Below are 6,489 nucleotides of genomic sequence, written 5' to 3' on the forward strand. Positions count from 1 at the left end.
GGTTCCTGCATCAATCATAGAGGCTTACGAATGGTTTCTAAACTGTCCGTATTCTTTGCAGTAGTTCCTACACCAGTCAGTTGAACATATGGTTAGATATCAAATAGTTTTTTTACTTCTCCAATTCTATTGTCTCTATTACCCTATCAAAATAATTTAGGAACCAGTGCGTTGCATGTGTAAGTATATTTAGCTGGAGTAATCTTGAGTTCTTTCCTAAATTTTTAGAACTTCCATAGAGCCAATGGAATACCTGGTCGCCATGGTAAACCGGCCTTCCTGGAGATGAATCCGGAGTTGAGGGCGATTAGCTTGCGGCAAGGAGCAGGGTGACCTTCAGTATGCAACCCGTCAGGGAGCAGGCTGACAGGAGTTTGGGGAAAACACGGGCAACAAAATATCGCAAAGGACAACAACACCATGATCTAGGGGAGGTGAGCTCATGGGTGTGTGGGGTGCTGCTGGGTAAGGTGGAGTGGCTCTGGAAAGAGCAATTAGACAGCCATGAGGTCAGGTGGACGACGACCGTCCAGGGCATCCAATTCGTAGTTGAAAGAACGACGCCCAAGATCACAACTTCCTGCCACAACAGCTCGTTCCCGGCCGAATCTTGGAGACCAGGCCGTCTCCAATTCTTCGATGGTCAGTAGGGCTGGCTGAGCGGATGACTGCGTCTAGGCCAATTTAGATCTCCGGCTGCCGGAGCCATGCGCGCAGGTGTGGACGCCTCGTCGCACCATGTGCATGGAGGCGGCGAGGTCCCGGAGATGTGGATCGGGACAGCGAGGGCCGGGAGATGCTGATCGAGGCGGCGAGGTGTCACTGGTTGGAGCCTTGGAGGAGGAGAAGAATGCTTGGTGGTGCGTCAACTCCCGCTCACTTCTGCGTCTGGAGGACCCTGACGCCGAGACGGTTTGCGGTGGTGACGCAGGAACAGGAGCAGCCCTCACGTCCAGAACCTGGCGCGCAGCCCCGCCGGAGAACCGCTATCAGGGTGCTCAAATCGACGCCCACCACTGAGTAACTAATCAAATCGCAACATGCTCCGTGAGATCCCAAAAGGATCTTCATAACACGGGAGATGTGCACTGTCCCAATGCACTCACCTGGACCGGCGGGGGCCGTGAATCGCGGTGTTGTGATAGCGAGGTAAGGCTAGGTCGAGGAGGAAGTCATCTTCGTCGAAGACGTCGACGAGACGTCGGGGTGTTGTGAGGAAAAGAAGGAAGGTAGTAGCGAAATAGGAAAGGAATGATTTATTTTGATATGCCAATTACCGAGCATGGATACTGAAGAAAGGAAGGCAATGATTTATTTTAATCCGACGGTGAACATTGAGGCGGAGATGCTGAGAGTAATTGGATGGACAAGATGCTCCGAATCTCCTTTACCAAACGCGTTGTATGACGTACGACCAACTGGAATATAATAGTAAAGACTACTTATAAATCTCTTCTCTATCTCTATCTCTACTACTTATAAAGGCACGAAGTGCCGTTGGAAAAATACATCTCAGCCATCCGTGCATATTAATCTAACAATCCAGATTTGTTCCATCTCCCCACCCCGTGAGATCAAATCTCCCACCCATAAGGCTAAAATTCAGGGCTAAAATTCAGCCACAAATTAAGGGGAAAAAATAACTTCCGCATATCTCCTACCTCAAACAGCCTACAGCAGGCCATCCTCCCACGCCCTGTCCCAGATCCTCATACGCCACACCCTGCCGTCCTGCCGGAAATCGTCTACCAGGCCAGCCTCCAATCCTCTGCATCCTGCTGGACATCGTCAACGCAAGCAGCCATCCTGCAGGAGATCGTCCACCCCGACACCCTCCAATCCTCGGCATCCTGGACATCGTCCGCACACGCAGCCGTCGGCCACCACGCGAGCCTCCAATCCTCCACGCCTCTCTGCCGCGACAACACTGCATCGCCAGGTCCAGACCACGACCGCACGCACAAGATGCAAAACGAAAATTCAGGTTTCGTACCAAAGAATACAGTTCATACGCCTAATACAACCTCATTTTCCTCATTTGTATTACATATCCAAACTGGTTAATAGATCCTGGAGATACCAATCCTCGGCGTGCTGCAAATAGACAATCACATTTCACCACTTTAACTGAAGGTATTTCATAATCGACTCTTTTTGTTGATCTGTGGCTTCCAATGTGTAATATTCTGAAATAAACAACACATATGGTATCAGAACAGAATGAAATATTTGACATGACATACAAAATCTTTGTAGTAAATTCTTTGCAGTATATCCGACAAAAAATTTATGTATACTTGTACTGGAAATGATGAAATTTTATGTATACTTGTACTGGAAATAATGTAACATTGATCATGAACTTATTTTGACAGTTCGGCCTGCTTTAGGCGATACAACAACCGTACACAGTCACCGTTCGTTAACAACAAAAGATATAGACGACAACAACATTTTTAAACAGCTTTACTATCCATATGCTTACTGTAAACAGACATGGAGATTTCAGCTGTCAAATATTTACTGTAAACACACATGAAGATTTCAGTAGCCAAACTTTTACCGTGCAAACAAACATGAAGATTTTACTGTAAACAAGCATGAATGGATGGGCTGGGGGTGATGTCGCACCTCACATCTGGAGTGATTTCTGAACCGACATATATTTGGTCACTTGTTTCGTTTCCTCTAAAAAAGTAGATGGACCAAATCTGTTACTTTCAAATAAAAATATGTTGACAAATACCTCTATGACAATTTTGCTTGGTCTATCACTTCACCTGCTGCTAATCTGTTGAGCGATCTGCACTAAGATTAATTGCATTACTTAATGCAGATATTGTACCTACAGAATAATAAGAACTGATACTTCCATACATTCATTTGAGTTTCACATCAGGTTAGAAATATTTTAAAAGGCTCATTCATTTGCATGTGGTGTAGTATCAAGTTCATTCAGTAGTTATGCTCTGAGTCAGCTCCTGATCTCTCCCCCATCAATTGACTTATTCTAACATAAAAGCAACCACAGAACATGTATGAATACAGATCGAATATTTCAAGTGAGATTGTTGTGCAGCAGCATGATTGGTTACCTAAATTGTGGAAGAGTTATATGACACAAGAACACTGACATGATTACCTAAATACTAAATGAATGGCTCTGATATACATAATAGAGGTATATGAACAGAACCCTTGTCAGTAACCCCAAAATGGCTGCTGCTAAAAGGGTGCCAGGATGTCTGCATCACTTCTATGCCATCGTTGTTGCGAGGTAATATGTCAGAAGCAACAGGTGCAGTCCTGTAGCCAAATATAGGGGGAGAAAACATTACAGTATAATGAAGCTGGAAACAATACCATCAGAAGAAGAAAAAGGTAGCTACAGCCTACAGGTATCACTAATCTAAACTGAAGACCGAATGACAACTCTGTAGATGCCCTTTCAGTACCACAATGAGGAGAGTACTTGGAAGAATGCTTTCGATGTGCATGAATAATGCGATGCATGAATAGAAGCTTTCCCCATTAGCAGTAGGGAGTCGGTAAATGATTATTTTGCACACTTAGTCAGTGTGCAAATAAGAAATACACCACCTCTGGTCAACATCATTTATATGTCCTATGTCAAGGGTTAAATATACGGTAGCCAATTATATACTTGGCGTAGGGCTGAGTTTGTACCAGGTAGAAGTTACATGTATGTATAGTTGGAGTCCTAGACAGTCTAGCCATGTACTATATCATTTTTCGTCAAATCTCCCAACCCTGAAAATGCACAACTAAACAATACTATTTACATATCCTAAATAATGAAATCAATAAATTTTGGGTATATACTTGTACTGGAAATAATGTAACATTGATCATGAACTTATTTTGACAGGAGTACTGGTTCGGCCTGCTTTAGGCGATACAACAACCGTACACAGTCACCGTTCGGAAACAACAAAAGGTATAGACGACAACAACATTTTTAAACAGCTTTACTATCCATATGCTTACTGTAAACAGACATGGAGATTTCAGTACCCAAATATTTACTGTAAACACACATGGAGATTTCAGTAGTCAAACTTTTACTGTAAACAAACATGAAGCATATGGATAGTACTGTGAAGGTTAAATCTGAATGTGCAATAAACTGTGTGGAAAAAATAGAACACTCCTTCCATGATACTTAAGCCAATAGTGAAGACTGCACGGGATACTATTTGTCCAGCGGCATATATTGAGGAAAGTAGATCGATGTAGCACACAATACATCTGAATAGGCATACTTCTAAATTCGTGTTCCAGTACCATCAATCCACAGCTAGAAACGAATAATAAATACAAAAAAAAAACTAAACTGAGGTGGCCTAACCTTGCTCCTGCAGGCACGCTTAGCTTCAGGAGACAAAGGTTGCAGTGGCGGGCGAACTGGGGCAGCAGCGGCATCCAGGCCAACGCGTCCGCGTGAGGAGAGGGTGGCGGTGCATCATCCCGGCATATGATTCAGCGTGGTCTGGTGGAGAGCGGTGGGGGGCCTTGCCGGGGAGGAAGGAGGCGCGCGGGTCGGCCGTCTCCGTCGGCCCGGGCTCCGGCGGCGCGCGAATTGGGCGGGCGGGGCGAGCGGTGGGGGAACTTGCCGGGGAGGAAGGAGGCGCGCGGGTCGGCCGTCTCCGTCGGCCCGGGCTCCGGCGGCGCGCGAATTGGGCGGGCGGGGCGAGCGGTGGGGGGCCTTGCCGGGAAGGAAGGAGGCGCGCGGGGGTCGAGCCGGGGAGGTGGAGAAATGGAGACAGGGGAGGAAGGAGGCGCGCGGGGGATGTGATCATGTGAGTGATGGGAAGAGGTTAGGGATGGGGGATTTTTTTTTTGTTTTTTTGAGGGAAAGGGATGGGGAATTGGGAGTGTGGCCGCCTGGCCGGATGTTTTTTTATTTTATTTATTTCACGGACATTTTATTATATCCATGATTTGTTGATTTTTGCTGCTCCTTGAAACATTTAGTATTAACTTTTTTTTTCTGATAAGTGTCCTTTTCTACCAACTAATTTTTGTATTAAGCCCATGGTAATGTTTATATTGAGTATGCTAAAAATATATGTATCATCTAATCTTGCAGGTCATCGTGTGGATTGTGGATGTTAAATTTCATGGAATACTGGACAGGAAATATTTTGTCTGACATTTTTTACCAGGTATATTTCACTTGGTATCATGCATTAAATATTGTATTATTATTATTCTTATTTTAGAAGCTAATTCTGATTACTACTTGCTAGGAACACATGATAAATTTTAGGACAAAATTGGCGGTAATATTGGTCGATTCGGAATTGAACAATGATGACATAAGAAATCGAGATTTGTCCCTTGATGAGGACGATAACACCGGATCCCACCGATTGTATGATTCTGGATGATCCACCTAAGAAAACAAAATTATCAAACTCATCATCAAAAGTTAAGCTCGTGTCACCGTCATTGGTGCTTTTACCGCCCTCGATCCAACAAAGGCCAACTTAATGGAATCATCAGAAGTGGAGCCTCTATCACTATCATTGGGCCTTTCACCGTCTTTCAAACCAACAAACTCTGACTTAATAGATGAACTTTGCTTACGCATTAGCATGGTTGATGATGTCCAGTCATTGGAGTAAGCATCCTTTTTCTCTAAGTTTATTTTGTGATAGATGCTTGTAATTGTACTTCACAAAATTTCTCTTTCGCAGTACCGAATGGGTGATAAGCTCTAATCCTTATCCAATTAGATTAACTCTAAGACAGATAAGGAACATATTGAAGGTGGATGAATATATGGACGCAAATTGCTTTAACATGGCTGTGCGGATACTAGCATGCCATGACATCCAGCTTGTTAGAGATATTCCCGTTCATTACATGGATCTGAACTTTTGTGTAAGTTATTATTACCACATATTACATTTTTTTTTCATTCTACTAATGTCTTATTATTTTTTAGTGGATGTCCCAATATGCACGAGATCCAAGGCGCAATGAAAAGTTGGATATTACTAAGTTGTCACATTTGTTTAACTGTTGGCCTGATAGCAATGAGTACCATATCTCAGAATGCAATATGGTAAGTTTTTAATTAAACGTTACTAACAAGTGGTTTGTTTGGTCCTAATTATTAATACATTTCAAATTATATGCATCCTTGCAGATTTTATTACCTTGCGATACTTTTGGGCTATTTCAATTATTCGTCTTGGATCAAAACAAAAAAGTTGTCACTATTTTGGACCCTCTTCCAATACCTGGTATGGGCAAAAATATATTTAAAACTATGGTAAAAAATCTAAACCATTCACTTCGACATGCAAACCCTGCATTCAACGAGGACCTATTCAAATGGGGATGCAAAGTTCTCGTTGTTCCGACAAACTCAAACGGGTATGGATCTTGTCAATGCATTACAATCTTTAATGATTCAACGCACAATTTAACATTTCAAACATGCAGTGCTCTGTCAGGTTA

At 43.4% G+C, this 6,489-nt stretch overlaps 2 long non-coding RNA genes across 5 annotated transcripts; one reads left to right on the plus strand and one right to left on the minus strand.

Moving 5' to 3' along the window:
* Positions 1–1,966: 1,966 nt before the first annotated feature.
* On the minus strand, positions 1,967–4,577 carry LOC124649845. 4 transcript variants are annotated; one of them, XR_006986817.1, is made up of 3 exons: positions 4,370–4,577; positions 2,564–3,306; positions 1,967–2,186 (listed from the first exon to the last, which is right to left on the minus strand). It is a non-coding gene; the product is annotated as an uncharacterized LOC124649845 (long non-coding RNA). The 4 variants fall into 4 exon arrangements; XR_006986816.1 differs by having other exon boundaries at positions 2,564–3,771; XR_006986815.1 differs by lacking the exon at positions 4,370–4,577 and having other exon boundaries at positions 2,632–4,360.
* A 921-nt stretch (positions 4,578–5,498) lies between these two features.
* On the plus strand, positions 5,499–6,031 carry LOC124706731. The gene is made up of 3 exons (XR_007004547.1): positions 5,499–5,644; positions 5,721–5,907; positions 5,972–6,031. It is a non-coding gene; the product is annotated as an uncharacterized LOC124706731 (long non-coding RNA).
* The last annotated feature ends 458 nt before the right edge of the window (positions 6,032–6,489 follow it).

Source organism: Lolium rigidum, chromosome 4 (assembly GCF_022539505.1).
Source record: "Lolium rigidum isolate FL_2022 chromosome 4, APGP_CSIRO_Lrig_0.1, whole genome shotgun sequence".
Taxonomy (NCBI): Eukaryota; Viridiplantae; Streptophyta; class Magnoliopsida; order Poales; family Poaceae; genus Lolium; species Lolium rigidum.